Here is a 23925-nt window from a genome sequence, read left to right as displayed (position 1 = left end):
GTTTATACAGATAGTGGTGTAGATATTTCCATGTTTATAGAGATTGCGGTGGATATATTTCCATGTTTATCGGGATAGCGGTCGAGATATTTCCATGTTTACAAAGATAACAATGTAGATATTTCCATGTTTATACAGATAGCAGTGTAGATATTTCCATGTTTATAGAGATGGCTGTGTAGCTATTTCCATGTTTATGCATATGGCAGTGTAGATATTTCCATGTTTATACAGATAGCGGTGTAGATGTTTCCAAGTATCTCGAGACAGCGGTATAGATATTTCAATGTTTATACAGATGGCTGTGTGGATATTTCCATGTGTGTACAGATGGCAGTGTAGATATTTCCGTGTTTTCACAGATGGAGTTGTAGGTATTTCCATGTTTATACAGATGACTGTGTAGATATTTCCATGTTTTTGCAGATGGCTGTGTAGATATTTCCATGTATATACAGATAGCGGTGTGGCTATTACCATGTATATACTGATGGCAGTGTAGATATTTCCTTGTTAATACAGATAGCGTTGCAGATATTTCCATGTTTATACAGATAGCGGTGGAGATATTTCCACGTTTACACAGATTGCGGAGTAGGTATTTCCATGTTTATACAAATAGCGGTGGAGATATTTCCATGTTTATACTGATAGTGTTGTAGATATTTCCTTGTTTATTCAGATGGCGTTGTAGATATTTCCATATTTATACAGATAGCGGTGTAGATAATTCCATGTTTATTCAGATGGCGGTGTAGATATTTCCAGGTTTATACATATGGTAGTGTGGCTTTTTCCATGTTTATACAGATGGCAGTGTAGATATTTCCATGTTTATACAGATAGTGGTGTAGATATTTCCATGTTTCTGCAGATAGCGGTGTAGATATTTTCCTGTTTATAAAGATAGTGGTGTAGATATTTCCATGTTTATAGAGATAGCGGTGGAGATATTTCCACGTTTATACAGATAGCGGTGTAGATATTCCCATGTTTATACTGATAGCGGTGTTGATGTTTCCATGTTTATACAGAGAGCGGCATAGATATTTCCATGTTTATACAGATTGCGGTGTAGATAATTCCATGTTTATAGAGATAGCGGTGGAGATATTTCCATGTTTTTACATATAGCGATGTAGATATTTCCATGTTCATACAGATAGCGGTGGATATATTTCCATGTTTATACCGATAGCGGTGGAGATATTTCCATGTTTATACAGATAGCGTTGGAGATATTTCCATGTTTATAGAGATTGCGGTATAGATATTTCCATATTTATACAGATATCCGTGAAGATATTTCGATGTTTATTCAGATGGTGGTGTAGATATTTCCATGTTTATACAGATAGCGGTGTGGCTACTTCCATGTTTATACAGATGGCAGTGTATATATTTCCATGTTTATACAGATAGCGATGTAGATATTTCCATGTATATTGAGATAGCAGTGTAGATATTTCCATGTTTATACAGATGGCTGTGTGGATATTGCCATGTGTATACAGATGGCAGTGTAGATTTTTCCGTGTTTGCACAGATGGAGGTGTAGGTATTTCCATGTTTATACAGAAGGCTGTGTAGATATTTCCATGTATATACAGATAGCGGCGTGGCTATTTCCATGTTTATACTGATGGCAGTGTAGGTATTTCCATGTTAATACAGATAGCGTTGTAGATATTTCCATGTTTATACAGATAGCGTTGTATATATTTCCATGTTTATACAGATAGCGGTGGAGATATTTCCACGTTTATACAGATAGCGGTGTAGATATTTCCATGTTTATACAAATAGCGGTGGAGTTATTTCCATGTTTATACTGATAGTGGTGTAGATATTTCCTTGTTTATTCAGATGGCGGTGTAGATATTTCCAAGTTTATGCAGATAGCGGTGTAGATATTTTCATGCTTATAGAGATAGCGGTGTAGTTATTTCCATGTATATACAGATAGCGGTGTAGTTATTTCCATGTTTATAGTGATAGCGGTGTAGTTATTTCCATATTTATACAGATAGCGGTGTAGGTTATTCCATGTTTATTCAGATGGAGGTGTAGATATTTCCAGGTTTATACACAAAGCGGTGTAGCTGTCTCCATGTTTATACAGATGGCAGTGTAGATATTTCCATGTTTATACAGATAGTGGTGTAGATATTTCCTTATTTATAAAGATAGCGTTGTAGATATTTCCATGTTTATACAGATGGCTGTGTGGATATTTCCATGTGTATACAGATGGCAGTGAAGATATTTCCATGTTTACACAGATGGAGGTGTAGGTATTTCCATGTTTATACAGATGACTGTGTAGATATTTCCATGTTTTTACAGATGGCGGTGAAGATATTTCCATGTATATACAGATAGCGGTGTGGCTATTTCCATGTTTATACAGATGGCAGTGTAGATATTTCCATGTTAATACAGATAGCGTTGTAGATATTTCCATGTTTATACAGATAGCGTTGTATATATTTCGATGTTTATACAGATAGTGGTGGGGATATTTCCATGTTTATACAGACAGCGTTGGAGATATGTCCATGTTTATACAGATGGCGGTGTAGATATTTCCAAGTTTATACAGATGGCAGTGTAGATATTTCCGTGTTTATACAGATAGCAGTGTAGATATTTCCATGTTTATACACATAGCGGTGTAGGTATTTCCATGTTTATACAGATAGCGGTGTAGGTATTTGCATGTTTATAGAGATAGCGGTGTAGATATTTCCATGTTTATACAGATTGCTGTGAAGATATTTCCATGTGTATACAGATGGCAGTGCAGATATTTCCATGTTTATACAGATGGAGTTGTAGATACTTCCATGTTTCTACAGATGACTTTGTAGATATTTCCATGTTTTTACACATGGCGGTGTAGATATTTCCATGTTTATACACATAGCGTTGTGGCTATTTCCATGTTTATACAGATAGCGATGTAGATATTTCCATGTTAATAGAGATGGCTGTGTAGATATTTCCATGTTTATACAGATAGCGATGTAGATAATTCCACGTTTATTCAGATGGCGGTGTAGATATTTCCAGGTTTATACACATAGCAGTGTGGCTGTTTCCATGTTTATACAGATAGCAGTGTAGATATTTCCATGTTTATAAAGATAGTGTTGTAGATATTTGCATGTTTATAAAGACAGCGGTGTAGTTATTTCCATGTTTATAAAGATAGTTGTGTAGTTATTTCCATGATAATAGAGATAGCGGTCGAAATATTTCCATGTTTATACATATAACGATTTAGATATTTCCATGTTCATACATATAGCGGTGTAGGTATTTCCATGTTTATACAGATAGCGGTGTAGATAATTCCATCTTTATAGAGATAGCGGTGGAGATATTTCCATCTTTGTACATATAGCGATGTAGATATTTCCATGTTCATACAGACAGCGGTGGATATATTTTCATGTTTATACCAATAGCGGTGGAGATATTTCCATTTTTATACAAATAGGGTTGTGGATATTTCCATGTTTATACAGATAGCAGTGGAGATATTTCCATGTTTATAGAGACTGCGGTGTAGATATTTCCATATTTATACAGATAGCCGTGAAGATATTTCGATGTTTATTCCGATGGTGGTGTAGATATTTCCATGTTTATACAGATAGCGGTGTGGGTACTTCCATGTTTATGCAGATGGCGGTGTAGATATTTCCATGTTTACTGAGATTGCGGTGTAGATATTTCCATGTTTATACAGATGGCTGTGTAGATATTTCCATGTTTATACAGATGGCAGTGTAGATATTTTCATGTTTATAGAGATGGTGGTGTAGATATTTCCATGTTTATACACATAGCGGTGTAGATATTTCCATGTTTATAGAGATAGCGGTGTTGGTATTTCCTGGTTTATACAGATAGCGGTGTAGATATTTCCATGTTTATACAGCTCGCGGTGTAGTTATTTCCATCTTTATACAGATGGCAGTGTAGATATTTCCATGTTTATAGAGATATCGGTGTAGATATTTGCATCTTTATACAGATAGCGGTATAGATATTTCCATGTTTATAGAGATAGAGGTGGAGATATTTCCATGTTTATAGAGATAGCGGTGAAGATATTTCCATGTTTATACAGATTGCGGTGTACTTATTTCCATGTTTATACAGATGGCTCTGTAGATATTTCCATATTTATACAGTAGGCGGTGTCGATATTTCCCTGTGTATACAGAAGTCAGTGTAGATATTTCCATGTTTGTACAGATGGAGATGAAGTTGTTTCCATGTTTATAAAGATGACTGTCTTGATATTTCCATGTTTTTACGGATGGCGGTGTAGATATTTCCATATTCATACAGATAGCGGTGTGGCTATTTCCATGTTTATACAGATAGAGGTGTAGCTATTTCCATGTTTATAGAGATGGCTGTGCAGCTATTTCCATGTTTATATAGATGGCAGTGTAGATATTTCCATGTTTATACAGATGGCGATGTAGATATTTCCATGTTTATACTGATGAATTTGTGGTTATTTCCATGTTTATACAGATGGCGGTGTAGATATTAACATGTTTATAGAGATAGCCGTGTAGATATTTCCATGTTTATAGAGATAGTGGTGTAAATATTTCCAAGTTTATACAGATAGCGGTGTAAATATTTCCATGTTTATACAGATAGCGGTGTAAATATTTTTATGTTTATAGAGATAGCGTTGTAGATATTTCCATGTTTATAGAGATAGCGGTGTAAATTTTTCCATGTTTATATAGATAGCCGTGTAAATTTTTCACGTTTATAGAGATAGCGGTGTAGATATTCAAACGTTTATATAGATAGCGGTGTAGATATTTCCACTTTTATAGAGATAGCGGTGAAGATATTTCCACGTTTTTACAGATAGCGGTGATGATATTTCTACGTTTATACAGATATCGGTGTAGGTATTTCCAATTTTATAAACATAGCGGTGTGGATATTTCCACATTTATACAGATAGCGGTGTAGGTATTTGCACATTTGTAGTCATAGCGTTGTAGATATTTCCACGTCTATGCAGATAGCGGTGTAGATATTTCCAAGTTAATACAGAAAGCAGTGTAGATATTTCCAGGTTTATAGAGACAGCGGTGAAGATATTTCGATGTTTATACAGACAGTGGTGTAGATATTTCTATGTTTATAGAGACAACGATGTAGATATTTCTATGTTTATACAGATAGCGGTGTAGATATTTCCATGTTTATACAGTCAGTGGTGAAGGTATTTCCGTGCTTAAACAGATTGCCGTGAATATATTTCCATGTTTATACAGACAGCGGTGTAGATATTTCCATGTTTATAGAGATACCGGTTTATATATTTCCATGTTTATAGAGATAGCGATGCAGATATTTCCAAGTTTATAGAGATGGATGTGTAGATATTTGCATGTTTATACAGATAGCGGTGTAAATGATTCCATGTTTACAGAGATAGCTGTGAAGATATTTCCACGTTTATACAGATAGCGGTGTAGATATTTCCATGTTTAAAAAGACAGCGGTGTAGATATTTCCACGTTTATGCAGATCATGGTGAACATATTGCCACGCTTATAGAGATAGCGGTGTAGATATTTCCACGTTTATACAGATAGCGGTGTAGATATTTCCAAGTTTAGATAGCGGTATAGTTATTTCCACGTATATACAGATTGTGCTGTAGATATTTCCACGTTTATAGACATAGCGGTGTAGATATTTCCATGTTTATACAGATGGCGGTGTATATATTTCCACATTTATACTTTTAGTGGTGTAGATATTTCAAGATTTATAGAGACAGTGGTGTAGATGTTCCCACATTTATAGAGATAGCGGTGTATATATTTCCATGTTTATAGAGATAGCGGTGTAGATATTTCCACATTTATAGAGATAGTGGTGTAGATATTTCCATGTTTCTAGAGACAGCGGCGTAGATATTTCCAAGTTTATAGAGATAGCTGTGTAGATATTTGCATGTTTATACAGATAGCGGTGTAGATATTTCCACATTTAAACTTATAGCGGTGTAGATATTTCCAGGTTTATAGAGACAGCAGTGTAGATGTTCCCACATTTATGGAGACAGCGGTGTAGATATTTCCATGTTTATAGAGATACCGGTGTAGATATTTCCATGTTTATACAGATAGTGGTGTAGATATTTCCATGTTTATACAGATGACATTGTGCGTATTTCCATGTTTATACAGATGGTTGTGTAGATATTTCCACGTTTATAGAGATGGCGATGTAGATATTTCCATGTTTATACAGATAGCGGTGTAGAGATTTCCATGTTTATAGAGTTAGTGGTGTAGATATTTCCATAGTTATACAGATAGCGGTGTAGATATTTCCATCTTTACACGGATATCGGTTTGCATATTTCCATGTTTACACAGATGGCTCTTTAGGTAATTCCATGTTTCCACAGAGAGTGTTGTAGATATTTCCATGTTTATACAGATAGCGGCGAAGATATTTCCATGTTTATACAGATAATGGTGGAGATATTACCATGTTTATACCGATAGCTATGTAGATATTTCCATGTTTATCCATATAGAGGTGTAGATATTTCCATGTTTATACAGATAGCGGTGTAAATATTTCCATGTTTATATGTATAGCGCTGGAGATATTTACATGTTTCTGCAGATAGCGGTGGAGATATTTCCATGTTTATATAGATGGCAGTGTAGCTATTTCCAAGTTTATACAGAGAGCGGTGTAGATATTTCCAAGTTTATACTGATAGCGGTGTAGGTATTTCCATGTTCATACTGATAGCGGTGTAGGTATTTCCATATTTATAGAGATAGCGGTGTAGATATTTCCATGTTTATACCGATGTCTGTGTAGATATTTCCATGTGTAAACAGATGTCTCTGTAGATATTTACATGTTTATGTAGATAGCTATGTAGATATTTCCATGTTTATACAGATGGGGGTGTAGATATTTCCGTGTTTACACAGATGACTGTGTAGATATTTCCATGTTTTTACAGATGGCGGTATAGATAATTGCAGGTTAAGACACACAGCCGTGTGGCTATTTCCATTTTTATGCAGATAGCGTTGTAGATATTTCCTTGTTTATAGAGATGGCTGTGTAGATATTTCCATGTGTATACAGATAGTGCTGTAGATATTTCCATGTTTATACAGATGACTGTTTAGGTATTTCAATGTTTATACAGATGGTAGTGTAGGTATTTCCATGTTTATAGAGATAGCCATGTAGATATTTCCATGTTTATACATATAGAGGTGGAGGCATTTCTAAGTTTATAGAGATAGCGGTGTAGATATTTCCATATTTATACAGATAGCGCTGTAGATATTTCCAAGTCTATACAGATAGCAGTGTAGTTATTTCCATATTTCTACAGATAGCGGTGTACATATTTCCATGTTTATACAGATAGCGGTGTAGATATTTCCATGTTTATACTGTTAGCGGTGTATTTATTTCCATGTTTATACAGATGACTGTGTATATATTTCCATGTTTATACAGATGGCGGTGTAGATATTTCCATGTTTATAGAGATAGCGTTGTAGATATTTCCATGTTTATAAAGATAGCGGTGTGGATATTTCCATATTTACGTATAGCCTTGTAGATATTTCCATGTTTATTCAGATGGCGGTGTTGTAGATATTTCCATGTTTATAGAGATAGCGGTGTGGCTATTTCCATGTTTATACAGATGGCAGTGTAGATATTTCCATCTTAATACAGATAGCGATGTAGATATTTCCATGTTTATAGAGATATTGATGCAGATATTTCCATGTTTATACAGATAGCGGTGCAGATATTTCCATGTTTATACAAATAGCGATGTAGAGATTTCCATGTTTCTACAGATAGCGGTGGAGATATTTCCATGTTTATACACATAACGGTTTAGAAATTTCCATGTTTTTACAGATGGCGTGGTAGATATTTCCAAGTTCATACAGATGGCGGTGTGGATATTTCCATGTTTATACAGATAGCAGTGTAGATATTTCCATGTTTATACAGATAGCGGTGTAGGTATTTCCATGTTTATAGAGATAGAGGTGTATATAATTCCATGTTTATACCGATGGCTGTGTAGATATTTCCATGTGTATACAGATGTCGATGTAGATATTTCCATGTTTATACAGATGGAGTTGTAGATATTTCCATGTTTATACAATGACTGTGTAGATATTTCCATTTTTATACAGAAGCCGATGTAGATAATTTCCTGTTTATGCAGATAGCGGTGTGGCTATTTCCATGTTTATACAGATAGCGATGTAGACATTTCCATGTTTATACACATAGTGGTGCAGGTATTTCCATGTTTATACAGATGACTGTGTTGGTATTTCCATGTTTATAGAGATGGCGGTGTAGGTATTTCCATGTTTATAGAGATAGCGGTGTAGATATTTCCATGTTTATACAGATGACTGTGTAGATATTTCCATGTGAATAAAGATGGCAGTGTAGATGTTTCCATGTTTATACAGGTGGAGGTGTAGATATTTCTATGTTTATACAAACGACTGTGTAGATATTTCCATGTTTTTACAGATGCCAGTGTAGATATTTCCATGTTTTTAAAGATAGAGATGTGGCTATTTCCATATTTATGCAGACAGCTATGTAGATATTTCCATGTTTATAGAGATGGCTGTTTAGATATTTCCATGTTTATACAGATGATTGTGTAGGTATTTCCAGGTTTATACAGATGGCCGTGTAGATATTTCCATGTTTATCGAGATAGCCTTGTAGATATTTCCATGTTTATACAGATGGCAGTGTAGATATTTGCATGTTTATAGAGATAGCGGTTTAGGTATTTCCTTATTTATAAAGAAAGCGGTGTAGATATTTCCATGTTTATACTGATAGCGGTGTAGGTATTCCCATGTTTATAGAGATAGCGGTGTAGATATTTCCATGTTTATACCGCAGGCTGTCTAGATATTTCCATGAGTGTACAGAAGTCAGTGTAGACATTTCCATGTTTATACAGATGGAGGTGTAGATATTTCCATGTTTATACAGACAGCTGTGTAGATATTTCCATGTTTACAGACAGAGCGGTTTAGAAATTTCCATATTTATACAGATAGCCATATAGACATTTCCATGTTTATTCAGATGGTGGTGTAGTTAATTCCATGTTTATACAGACAGCGGTGTGGCTATTTCCATGTTTATACAGATGGCAGTGTAGATATATCCATGTTTATACAGATAGCGATGTAGATGTTTCCATGTTTATACAGATACCTGTGAGGTTATTTCCATGTTTATACAGATAGCGGTGTAGATATTTCCATGTTTATAGAGATAGCGGTGTAGATATTTCCATGTTTATACAGATAGCGGTGGAGATATTTCCATATTTATACAAATAGCGGTGGAGATATTTCCATGTTTATACAGATGGCGGTGTAGAGATTTTCAAGTTCATACAGATGTCAGCGTAGATATTTCCAAGTTTCTACAGATAGGGTTGGAGATATTTCCATGTTTATACAGATAGCTGTGTAGATACTTCTATGTTTATACAGATGGCTGTGTAGATATTTCCATGTTTTTACAGATGGCAGAGTAGATATTTCCATGTTTATACAAATAGCGATGTAGGTATTTCCAGGTTTATAGAGATGGCAGTGTAGATATTTCCATGTTTATACATACGGAGGTGTAGATATTTCCATGTTTATACACATGACGTTGAACTTATTTCCATGTTTTTACAGATGGCGGTGTAGATATTTCCATGTTTATACAGATAGCGGTGTGGCTATTTCCATGTTTATACAGATAGCGATGTAGATATTTCCAGGTTTATAGAGATGGCTGTGTAGATGTTTCCATGTTTATACAGATGGCAGTGTAGAGATTTCCATGTTTATACAGATAGTGGTGTAGATATTTCCATGTTTATACAGATGGCTGTGGAGGTATTTCCATTTTTATACAGATGGCGGTGTAGATATTTCCATGTATATTGGGTTAGCCCTGTAGATATTTCCATGTTTATACAGATAGCGGTGTAGACATTTCCATGTTTATAGAGATGGCGATGTAGATATTTCCATATGTGTACAGATAGCGGTGTAGATAATTCGAAGTTTATATAGATAGCGGTGTAGATATTTCCATGTTTATACCGATAGCGGTGTAGATATTTCCATGTTTATACTGATAGCGGTGAAGGTATTCCCATGTTTATAGAGATAGCGGTGTAGATATTTCCATGTTTATACCGAAGGCTGTCTAGATATTTCCATGTGTGTACAGAAGTCAGTGTAGATATTTCCATGTTTATACAGATGGAGGTGTAGATATTTCCATGTTTATACAGACAGCTGTGTAGATATTTCCATGTTTACAGAGAGAGCGGTGTAGAAATTTCCATATTTATACAGATAGCCATGTAGACATTTCCATGTTTATTCAGATGGTGGTGTAGTTAATTCCATGTTTATACAGACAGCGGTGTGGCTATTTCCATGTTTATACAGATGGCAGTGTAGATATATCCATGTTTATACAGGTAGCGATGTAGATGTTTCCATGTTTATACAGATACCTGTGAGGTTATTTCCATGTTTATACAGATAGCGGTGTAGATATTTCCATGTTTATAGAGATAGCGGTGTAGATATTTCCATGTTTATACAGATAGCGGTGGAGATATTTCCATGTTTATACAAATACCGGTGGAGGTATTTCCATGTTTATACAGATGGCGGTGTAGAGATTTTCAAGTTCATACAGATGTCGGCGTAGATATTTCCAAGTTTATACAGATAGGGTTGTAGATATTTCCATGTTCATACAGATAGCTGTGTAGATACTTCTATGTTTATACAGATGGCTGTGTAGATATTTCCATGTTTTTACAGATGGCGGAGTAGATATTTCCATGTTTATACAAATAGCGATGTAGGTATTTCCAGGTTTATAGAGATGGCAGTGTAGATATTTCCATGTTTATACATACGGAGGTGTAGATATTTCCATGTTTATACACATGACGTTGAACTTATTTCCATGTTTTTACAGATGGCAGTGTAGATATTTCCATGTTTATACAGATAGCGGTGTGGCTATTTCCATGTTTATACAGATAGCGATGTAGAAATTTCCAGGTTTATAGAGATGGCTGTGTAGATGTTTCCCTGTTTATACAGATGGCAGTGTAGAGATTTCCATGTTTATACAGATAGTGGTGTAGTTATTTCCATGTTTATACAGACGGCTGTGGAGGTATTTCCATTTTTATACAGATGGCGGTGTAGATATTTCCATGTATATTGGGATAGCCATGTATATATTTCCATGTTTATACAGATAGCGGTGTAGACATTTCCATGTTTATAGAGATGGCGATTTAGATATTTCCATATGTGTACAGATAGCGGTGTAGATAATTCGAAGTTTATATAGATAGCGGTGTAGATATTTCCATGTTTATACCGATAGCGGTGTAGATATTTCCATGTTTATACAGATAGCGGTGGAGATATTTCCATGTTTATACTGATAGCGGTGGATATATTTCCATGTTTATAGAGATGGCAGTGTAGATATTTCCAAGTTAATACAGATAGTGGTGTAGTTATTTCCATGTTTATACAGATAGCGGTGGAGATATTTCCATGTTTGTACAGATAGTGGTGAATATATTTCCATGTTTATAGAGATGGCGGAGGAGATATTTCCAAGTTTATACAGATAGCGTTGTAGATATTTCCATGTTTATACAGATAGCGGTGTAGATATTTCCATGTTTATACAGATAGCGGTGTAGGTATTTCCATGTCCATAGAGATAGCGTTGTAGATATTTCCAGGTTTATACAGATGGCTGCGTAGATATTTCCATGTGTATAGAGAAGGCAGTTTAGATATTTCCATGTTTATACACATGGAGGTGTAGATAATTCCAAGTTTATTCAGATAACTGTGTAGATATTTCCATGATTTTACAGATGGCGGTGTAGATATTTCCATGTGTATACCGATAGCGGTGTGGCTATTTCCATGTTTATACAGATAGCGATGTGTATATTTCCATGTTTATAGAGATGGCTGTGTAGATATTTCCATGTTTATACAGGTGGCAGTGTAGATATTTCCATGTTTATACCAATAGTGGTGTAGATATTTCCATGTTTATACAGATGACTTTGTAGTTATTTCCATGTTTATACAGATGGCGGTGCAGATATTTCCATGTTTATAGAGATACCCATGTAGATATTTCCATGTTTATACAGATTGCGGTGTAGACATTTCCATGTTTATAGAGATAGCGGTGTAGATATTTCCATGTTTATACAGATAGCAGTGGAGTTATTTCCATGTTTATACAGATAGCGGTGAAGATATTTCCATGTTAATAGAGATAGCGTTGTAGATATTTCCATGTTTATAGAGATAGCGGTGTGGATATTTCCATATTTACGGATAGCCTTGTAGATATTTCCATGTATATTCACATTGCGGTGTAGATATTTCTATTTTTATAGATATAGCGGTGTGGCTATTTCCATGTTTATGCAGATGGCAGTGTAGATATTTCCATGTTAATACAGATAGCGAAGTAGATTTTTCCATGTTTATAGAGATAGCGGTGCAGATATTTCCATGTTTATACAGATAGCGGTGCAGATATTTCCATGTTTATAAAAATAGCGGTGTAGATATTTCCATGTTTATACAGATAGCGGTGGAGATATTTCCATGTTTATACAGATAACGGTGGAGATATTTCCATGTTTATACAGATGGCGTGGTAGATATTTCCAAGTTCATACAGATGGCGGTGTGGATATTTCCATGTTTATACACATAGCGGTGTAGATATTTCCATGATTATACAGATAGCAGTGGAGATATTTCCATGTTTATACAAATAGCGGTGGAGATATTTCCATGTATGTACAGATGGCGGTGTAGAGATTTTCAAGTTCATACAGATGGCGGCGTAGATATTTCCAGTGTTTATATAGATAGGGTTGTGGATATTTCCATGTTTAGACAGATAGCTGTGTAGATACCTCTATGGTTATACAGATGGCTGTGTAGATATTTCCATGTTTTTACAGATGGCGGAGTAGATATTTCCATGTTTATACAGATAGCGGTGTGTCTATTTCCATGTTTATACAAACAGCGATGTAGGTATTTCCAGGTTTATAGAGATGGCTCTGTAGATATTTCCATGTTTATTCAGATGGCATTGTAGATATTTCCATGTTTTTACATACGGAGGTGTAAGTACTTCCATGTTTATACACAAGACATTGAACGTATTTCCATGTTTTTACAGATGGCGGTGTAGATGTTTCCATGTTTATGCAGATAGCGGTGTGGCTATTTCCATGTTTATACAGATAGCGATGTAGATATTTCCAGGTTTAAAGAGATGGCTGTGTAGGTATTTCCGTGTTCATAGAGATAGCGTTGTAGATATTTCCAGGTTTATACAGATGGCTTTGTAGATTTTTCCATGTGTATAGAGATGGCAGTTCAGATATTCCCATGTTTATACACATGGATGTGTAGATAATTCCAAGTTTATTCAGATTACTGTGTAGATATTTCCATGATTTCACAGATGGCTGTGTAGATATTTCCATGTGTATACCAATAGCGGTGTGGGTATTTCCATGTTTATACAGATAGCGATGTATATATTTCCATGTTTATAGAGATGGCTGTGTAGATATTTCCATGTTTATACAGATGGCAGTGTAGATATTTCTATGTTTATACCGATAGTGGTGTAGATATTTCCATGTTTATACAGATGACTTTGTAGTTATTTCCATGTTTATACGGATGGCGGTGCAGATATTTCCATGTTTATAGAGATACCCATGCAGATATTTCCATGTTTATACAGATGGCGGTGTAGAAATTTCCATGTTTTTAGAGATAGCAGTGTAGATATTTCCATGTTTATACAGATAGCGGTGGGGTTATTTCCATGTTTATACAGATAGCGGTGAAGATATTTCCGTGTTTATAGAGATAGCGTTGTAGAGATTTCCATGTTTATAGAGATAGCGGTGTGGCTGTTTCCAAGTTTATACAGATGGCAGTGTAGCTATTTCCACGTTAATACAGATAGCAATGTAGATATTTCCATGTTTATAGAGATAGCGGTGCAGATATTTCCATGTTTATACAGATAGCGGTGCAGATATTTCCATGTTTATACAGATGGCGTGGTAGATATTTCCAAGTTCATACAGATGGAGTTGTAGATATTTCCATGTTTATACAGATGACTGTGTAGATATTTTCAATTTTTTACAGAAGCCGATATAGATAATTTCATGTTTATGCAGATAGCGGTGTGGCTATTTCCATGTTTATACAGATAGCAATGTAGATATTTCCATGTTTATAGAGATGGCTGTGTAGATATTTCCATGTTTATACAGATGGCAGAGCAGATATTTCCATTTTTATACAGATAGTGGTGCAGGTATTTCCATGTTTATACAGATGACTGTGTTGGTATTTCCATGTTTATACAGGTGGCGGTGTAGATATGTCCATGTTTATGGAGATAGCCATATAGATATTTCCATGTTTATACAGATAGCCGTGTAGACATTTCCAGGTTTATAGTGATAGCGGTGTAGATATTTCCATATTTATACAGACAGCGATGTAGATATCTCCAAGTTTAAACAGACAGTGGTGTATATATTTCCATGTTTATACCGATAGCGGTGTAGGTATTTCCATGTTTATAGAGATAGCGCTGGAGATATTTCCATGTTTATACTGATAGCGTTGGAGATATTTCCATGTTTATAGAGATGGCGGTGTACATATCTCCAAGTTTATACAGATAGCGGAGTAGATATTTCCATGTTTATACAGATAGCGGTGTAGGTATTTCCATGTTTATAGAGATAGCGGTGTAGATATTTCCATGTTTATACAGATGGCTGTGTAGATATTTCCATGTGAATAAAGATGGCAGTGTAGATGTTTCCTTGTTTATACAGGTGGAGGTGTAGATATTTCTGTGTTTATACAAATGACTGTGTAGATATTTCCATGTTTTTACAGATGGCAGTGTAGATATTTCCATGTTTTTAAAGATAGAGATGTGGCTATTTCCATATTTATGCAGACAGCTATGTAGATATTTCCATGTTTATACAGAGAGCGGTGGAGATACTTCCATGTTTATACAGATAGCGGTGGAGATATTTCCATGTTTATACAGATGACTGTGTAGATATTTCCAAGTTCGTACAGATGGCGGTGTTGATACTTCCAAATTTATAGAGATAGCGGTGTAGATATTTCCATGTTTATACTAATAGCGGTGTAGGTATTTCCATGTTTATAGAGATAGCGGTGTAGATATTTCTATGTTTATACCGATGGCTGCGTACGTATTTCCATGTGTATACAGATGCTAGTGTAGATATTTCCATGTTCATACAGATGGAGGTGTAGATATTTCCATGTTTATACAGATGACTGTGTAGATATTTCCATTTTTTTACATATGGCGACGTAGATAATTCCATGTTTATACAAATAGCGATGTAGATATTTCCATGTTTATACAGATAGTGGTGGAGATATTTCCATGTGTATACAGATAGCGGTGGAGATATTTCCATGTGTATACAGATAGCGGTGGAGATATTTCCATGTTTATACAGATGGCGGAATATATATTTCCAAGTTCATATAGATGGCGGTGTAGATATTTCCATGTATATACTGATAGCGGTGCAGATATTTCCATGTTTATACAGATAGCGGTGTAGGTATTTCCATGATCATAGAGACAGCGGTGTAGATATTTCTAGGTTTATACAGTTGTCTGTTTAGATATTTCCATGTGTAAACAGATGGTAGTGCAGATATTTCCATGTATATAGAGTTGGAGGTGTAGATACTTCCATGTTTTTACAGATGACTATGTAGATATTTCCATGTTTTTACAGATGGCGGTGTAGATATTTCCATGTTTATACAGATAGCGGTGTGGCTATTTCCATGTTTATACAGATAGCGATGTAGATATTTCCAGGTTTATAGAGATTGCTGTGTAGATATTTCCATGTTTATACAGATGCCAGTGTAGATATTTCCATGTTTATACAGATAGCGGTGAGTGTATTTCCATGTTTATACAGATAGCGTGGAGATATTTCCATGTTTATACAGATAGCGGTCGAGATATTACCATGTTTATACACATGGCGGTGTAGGTATTTTCAAGTTCATACAAATGGCGGTGTAGATATTTCTATGTTTATACAGATGGCGGTGTAGATATTTCCATGTTTATACAGACAGCGGTGTAGGTATTTGCATGTTTATAGAGATAGCGGTGTAGATATTTCCATGTTTACACAGATGGCTTTGTAGATATTTCCATGTGAATAAAGATGGCAGTGTTGATGTTTCCATGTTTATACAGATGGAGGTGTAGATATTTCTATGTTTATACAAATGACTGTGTAGATATTTCCATGTTTTTATAGATGGTAGTGTAGATATTTCCATGTTTTAAAGATAGAGATGTGGCTATTTCCATATTTATGTAGACAGCTATGTAGATATTTCCATGTTTATTGAGATGGCTGTTTAGATATTTCCATGTTTATACAGATGATTGTGTAGGTATTTCCAGGTTTATACAGATGGCCGTGTAGATATTTCCATGTTTATAGAGATAGCCATATAGATATTTCCATGTTTATACAGATGGCAGTGTAGATATTTGCATGTTTATAGAGATAGCGGTTTAGGTATTTCCTTATTTATAAAGAAAGCGGTGTAGATATTTCCATGTTTATACTGATAGCGGTGTAGGTATTCCCATGTTTATAGAGATTCCGGTGTAGATATTTCCATGTTTATACCGAATGCTGTGTAGATATTTCCATGTGTGTACAGAAGTCAGTGTAGATATTTCCATGTTTATACAGATGGAGGTGTAGATATTTCCATGTTTATACGGACAGCTGAGTAGATATTTCCATGTTTACAGAGAGAGCGGTGTAGATATTTCCATATTTATACAGATAGCCATGTAGACATTTCCATGTTTATTCAGATGGTGGTGTAGTTAATTCCATGTTTATAGAGACAGTGGTGTTGCTATTTCCATGTTTATACATATGGCAGTGTAGATATATCCATGTTTATACAGATAGCGATGTAGATGTTTCCATGTTTATACAGATACCTGTGAAGTTATTTCCATGTTTATACAGATAGCGGTGTAGATATTTCCATGTTTATAGAGATAGCCATGTAGATATTTCCATGTATATACAGATAGCGATGTAGACAATTCCATGTTTAAAGTGATAGCGATGTAGACAATTCCATGTTTAAAGAGATAGCGTTGTAGATATTTCCATGTTTATACAGCTCGTGGTGTAGATATATCCATCTATTTACAGATGGCGGTGTAGATATTTCCATGCTTATAGAGATGGCGTTGTAGATATTTCCATATTTATACAGATGGTGGTGTAGTTATTTGCAAGTTTATACAGATGGCGGTGTAGATATTTCCAAGTTTATAGAGATGTCGGTGAAGAAATTTCCATGTTTATAGAGATAGCGATGTAAATATTTCCATGTTTATAGAGGTAGCGCTGCAGGGATTTCTGTGATTATAGTGATAGCGGTGTAGTTTTTTCCATGTTTATACAGAAAGTAGTATAGATATTTCCATGTTTATACAGATAGCACTGTTGATATTTCCATGTTTATAGAGATCATGGTGCAGATATTTCCATGTTTATACAGATAGCGTTGTAGATATTTCCGTGTTTATACAGATAGCGGTGTAGATATTTCAATGTTCATACAGATAGCGTCGTAGATATTTCCGTGTTTATACAGATAGCGGTGTAGATATTTCAATGTTTATAGAGATAGCGGTGGAGTTATTTCCATGTTTATACAGATAGCCGTGAAGATATTTCCATGTTAATAGAGATAGCGTGGTAGATACTTCCATGTTTATAGAGATAGCGGTGTGGATATTTCCATATTTACGGATAGCCTTGTAGATATTTCCATGTATATTCACATTGCGGTGTAGATATTTCCATTTTTATAGAGATAGCGGTGTGGCTATTTCCATGTTTATGCAGATGGCAGTGTAGATATTTCCATGTTAATACAGATAGCGAAGTAGATTTTTCCATGTTTATAGAGATAGCGGTGCAGATATTTCCATGTTTATACAGATAGCGGTGCAGATATTTCCATGTTTATACAAATAGCGGTGTAGATATTTCCATGTTTATACAGATAGCGGTGGAGATATTACCATGTTTATACAGATGGCGTGGTAGATATTTCCAAGTTCATACAGATGGCGGTGTGGATATTTCCATGTTTATACAGATAGCGGTGTAGATATTTCCATGATTATACAGATAGCGGTGGAGATATTTCCATGTTTATACAAATAGCGGTGGAGGTATTTCCATGTCTATACAGATGGCGGTGTAGAGATTTTCAAGTTCATACAGATGGCGGCGTAGATATTTCCAGTGTTTATATAGGTAGGGTTGTAGATATTTCCATGTTTATACAGATAGCTGTGTATATACTTCTATGGTTATACAGATGGCTGTGTAGATATTTCCATGTTTTTACAGATGGCGGAGTAGATATTTCCATGTTTATACAGATAGCGGTGTGGCTATTTTCATGTTTATACAAACAGCGATGTAGGTATTTCCAGGTTTATAGAGATGGCTCTGTAGATATTTCCATGTTTATTCAGATGGCAGTGCAGATATTTCCATGTTTTTACATACGGAGGTGTAAATACTTCCATGTTTATACACATGACATTGAACGTATTTCCATGTTTTTACAGATGGCGGTGTAGATATTTCCATGTTTATGCAGATAGCGGTGTGGCTATTTCCATGTTTATACAGATAGCGATGTAGATATTTCCAGGTTTATGGAGATGGCTGTGTAGGTATTTCCATGTTTATACAGATGGCAGTGTAGATATTTCCATGTTTATACAGATAGTGGTGTAGATATTTCCATGTTTATACAGACGACTGTGGAGGTATTTCCATTTTTATACAAATGGCGGTGTAGATATTTCCATGTATATAGAGATAGCCATGTAGATATTTCCATGTTTATACAGATAGCGGTGGAGATATTTCCATGGTTATACTGAGAGCGGTGGATATATATCCATGTTTATAGAGATGGCAGTGTAGATATTTCCAAGTTCATACAGATGGCGGTGTGGATATTCCCATGTTTATACAGATAGCGGTGTAGATATTTCCATGTTTATACTGATAGCGGTGTTGGTATTTCCATGTTTATAGAGAAAGAGGTGTATATATTTCCATGTTTATACCGATGGCTGTGTAGATATTTCCATGTTTATACAGATAGCGGCGTAGATATTTCCATGTGTATAGAGATAGCGGTGGAGATATTTCCATGTTTATACAGATAGCGAAGTAGATATTTCCATGTTTATACAGATAGCAGTGTAGATATTTCCATGTTTATACAGATAGCTGTGTAGATACTTCTATGTTTATACAGATGGCTGTGTAGATATTTCCATGTTTATACAGATAACGGTGTGGCTATTTCCGTGTTTATACAGATAGCGGTGTGGATATTTGCAAGTTTATACACATAGCAGTGTAGGTCTTTCCATGTTTATAGAGATATCGTTGTAGATATTTCTATGTTTATACAGATGACTCTGTAGATATTTCCATGTTATTACAGATGGCGGTGTAGATATTTCCATGTTTATACAGATAGCGGTGTGGCTATTTCCATGTTTATAAAGATAGCTATGAAGATTTTTCCAGGTTAATAGAGATGGCTGTGTAGATATTTCCATGTTTTTACAGATGGAGGTGTAGATACTTCCATGTTTATACAGATGACTGTGTAGCTATTTCCATGTTTTTACACATGGCGCTGTAGATATTTCCATGTTTATACAGATAGCGGTGTGGCTATATCCATGTTTATAAAGATAGCGATGTAGATTTTTCCAGGTTTATAGAGATGGCTGTGTAGATATTTCCATGTTCATACAGAATGCAGTGTAGATATTTCCATGTTTATACAGTTAGTGGTGTAGATATTTCCATGTTCATAGAGACGACTGTGTAGGTATTTCCATTTTTATACAGATGGCCGTGTAGATATTTCCATGTATATAGAGATAGCCATGTAGATATTTCCATGTTTATACAGATAGCGGTGTAGACATTTCCATGTTTATAGAGATGGCGGTGTAGGTATTTCCATATGTATACAGATAGCGGCGTAGATATTTCCAAGATTATACAGATAGCGGTGTAGATATTTCCATGTTTATACAGGTGGCGGTGTAGATATTTCCATGTTTATAGAGATAGCGGTGGAGATATTTCCATGTATATAGAGATAGCGGTGGATATATTTCCACGTTTATACAGATAGTGGTGTAGATATTTCCAGGTTTGTACAGATAGCGGTGTAGATATTTCCATGTTCATACAAATAGCGGTGAAGGTATTTCCATGTTCTTAGAGATAGCGTTGTAGATATTTCCAGGTTTATACAGATGGCTGTGTAGATATTTCCATGTGTATACAGATGGCAGTGTTGATATTTCCATGTCCATAGAGATGGCGGTGTAGATACTTCCATGTTTATACAGATGACTGCGTAGATATTTCCATGTCTTTACAGATGACGGTGTAGATATTTCCATGTTTATTCAGATAGCGGTGTGGCTATTTCCATGTTTATACAGATAGCAATGTAGATATTTCCATGTTTATAGAGATGGCTGTGTAGATATTTCCATGTTTATACAGATGGCAGAGCAGATATTTCCATTTTTATACAGATAGTGGTGCAGGTATTTCCATGTTTATACAGATGACTGTGTTGGTATTTCCATGTTTATACAGGTGGCGGTGTAGATATGTCCATGTTTATGGAGATAGCCATATAGATATTTCCATGTTTATACAGATAGCCGTGTAGACATTTCCAGGTTTATAGTGATAGCGGTGTAGATATTTCCATATTTATACAGACAGCGATGTAGATATCTCCAAGTTTAAACAGACAGTGGTGTATATATTTCCATGTTTATACCGATAGCGGTGTAGGTATTTCCATGTTTATAGAGATAGCGCTGGAGATATTTCCATGTTTATACTGATAGCGTTGGAGATATTTCCATGTTTATAGAGATGGCGGTGTACATATCTCCAAGTTTATACAGATAGCGGAGTAGATATTTCCATGTTTATACAGATAGCGGTGTAGGTATTTCCATGTTTATAGAGATAGCGGTGTAGATATTTCCATGTTTATACAGATGGCTGTGTAGATATTTCCATGTGAATAAAGATGGCAGTGTAGATGTTTCCTTGTTTATACAGGTGGAGGTGTAGATATTTCTGTGTTTATACAAATGACTGTGTAGATATTTCCATGTTTTTACAGATGGCAGTGTAGATATTTCCATGTTTTTAAAGATAGAGATGTGGCTATTTCCATATTTATGCAGACAGCTATGTAGATATTTCCATGTTTATACAGAGAGCGGTGGAGATACTTCCATGTTTATACAGATAGCGGTGGAGATATTTCCATGTTTATACAGATGACTGTGTAGATATTTCCAAGTTCGTACAGATGGCGGTGTTGATACTTCCAAATTTATAGAGATAGCGGTGTAGATATTTCCATGTTTATACTAATAGCGGTGTAGGTATTTCCATGTTTATAGAGATAGCGGTGTAGATATTTCTATGTTTATACCGATGGCTGCGTACGTATTTCCATGTGTATACAGATGCTAGTGTAGATATTTCCATGTTCATACAGATGGAGGTGTAGATATTTCCATGTTTATACAGATGACTGTGTAGATATTTCCATTTTTTTACATATGGCGACGTAGATAATTCCATGTTTATACAAATAGCGATGTAGATATTTCCATGTTTATACAGATAGTGGTGGAGATATTTCCATGTGTATACAGATAGCGGTGGAGATATTTCCATGTGTATACAGATAGCGGTGGAGATATTTCCATGTTTATACAGATGGCGGAATATATATTTCCAAGTTCATATAGATGGCGGTGTAGATATTTCCATGTATATACTGATAGCGGTGCAGATATTTCCATGTTTATACAGATAGCGGTGTAGGTATTTCCATGATCATAGAGACAGCGGTGTAGATATTTCTAGGTTTATACAGTTGTCTGTTTAGATATTTCCATGTGTAAACAGATGGTAGTGCAGATATTTCCATGTATATAGAGTTGGAGGTGTAGATACTTCCATGTTTTTACAGATGACTATGTAGATATTTCCATGTTTTTACAGATGGCGGTGTAGATATTTCCATGTTTATACAGATAGCGGTGTGGCTATTTCCATGTTTATACAGATAGCGATGTAGATATTTCCAGGTTTATAGAGATTGCTGTGTAGATATTTCCATGTTTATACAGATGCCAGTGTAGATATTTCCATGTTTATACAGATAGCGGTGAGTGTATTTCCATGTTTATACAGATAGCGTGGAGATATTTCCATGTTTATACAGATAGCGGTCGAGATATTACCATGTTTATACACATGGCGGTGTAGGTATTTTCAAGTTCATACAAATGGCGGTGTAGATATTTCTATGTTTATACAGATGGCGGTGTAGATATTTCCATGTTTATACAGACAGCGGTGTAGGTATTTGCATGTTTATAGAGATAGCGGTGTAGATATTTCCATGTTTACACAGATGGCTTTGTAGATATTTCCATGTGAATAAAGATGGCAGTGTTGATGTTTCCATGTTTATACAGATGGAGGTGTAGATATTTCTATGTTTATACAAATGACTGTGTAGATATTTCCATGTTTTTATAGATGGTAGTGTAGATATTTCCATGTTTTAAAGATAGAGATGTGGCTATTTCCATATTTATGTAGACAGCTATGTAGATATTTCCATGTTTATTGAGATGGCTGTTTAGATATTTCCATGTTTATACAGATGATTGTGTAGGTATTTCCAGGTTTATACAGATGGCCGTGTAGATATTTCCATGTTTATAGAGATAGCCATATAGATATTTCCATGTTTATACAGATGGCAGTGTAGATATTTGCATGTTTATAGAGATAGCGGTTTAGGTATTTCCTTATTTATAAAGAAAGCGGTGTAGATATTTCCATGTTTATACTGATAGCGGTGTAGGTATTCCCATGTTTATAGAGATTCCGGTGTAGATATTTCCATGTTTATACCGAATGCTGTGTAGATATTTCCATGTGTGTACAGAAGTCAGTGTAGATATTTCCATGTTTATACAGATGGAGGTGTAGATATTTCCATGTTTATACGGACAGCTGAGTAGATATTTCCATGTTTACAGAGAGAGCGGTGTAGATATTTCCATATTTATACAGATAGCCATGTAGACATTTCCATGTTTATTCAGATGGTGGTGTAGTTAATTCCATGTTTATAGAGACAGTGGTGTTGCTATTTCCATGTTTATACATATGGCAGTGTAGATATATCCATGTTTATACAGATAGCGATGTAGATGTTTCCATGTTTATACAGATACCTGTGAAGTTATTTCCATGTTTATACAGATAGCGGTGTAGATATTTCCATGTTTATAGAGATAGCCATGTAGATATTTCCATGTATATACAGATAGCGATGTAGACAATTCCATGTTTAAAGTGATAGCGATGTAGACAATTCCATGTTTAAAGAGATAGCGTTGTAGATATTTCCATGTTTATACAGCTCGTGGTGTAGATATATCCAT

Source organism: Pan paniscus, chromosome 7 (genome assembly GCF_029289425.2).
Source record: "Pan paniscus chromosome 7, NHGRI_mPanPan1-v2.0_pri, whole genome shotgun sequence".
In the NCBI taxonomy this organism is placed as follows: domain Eukaryota; kingdom Metazoa; phylum Chordata; class Mammalia; order Primates; family Hominidae; genus Pan; species Pan paniscus.
Note: the sequence above shows the minus strand (reverse complement) of the source record.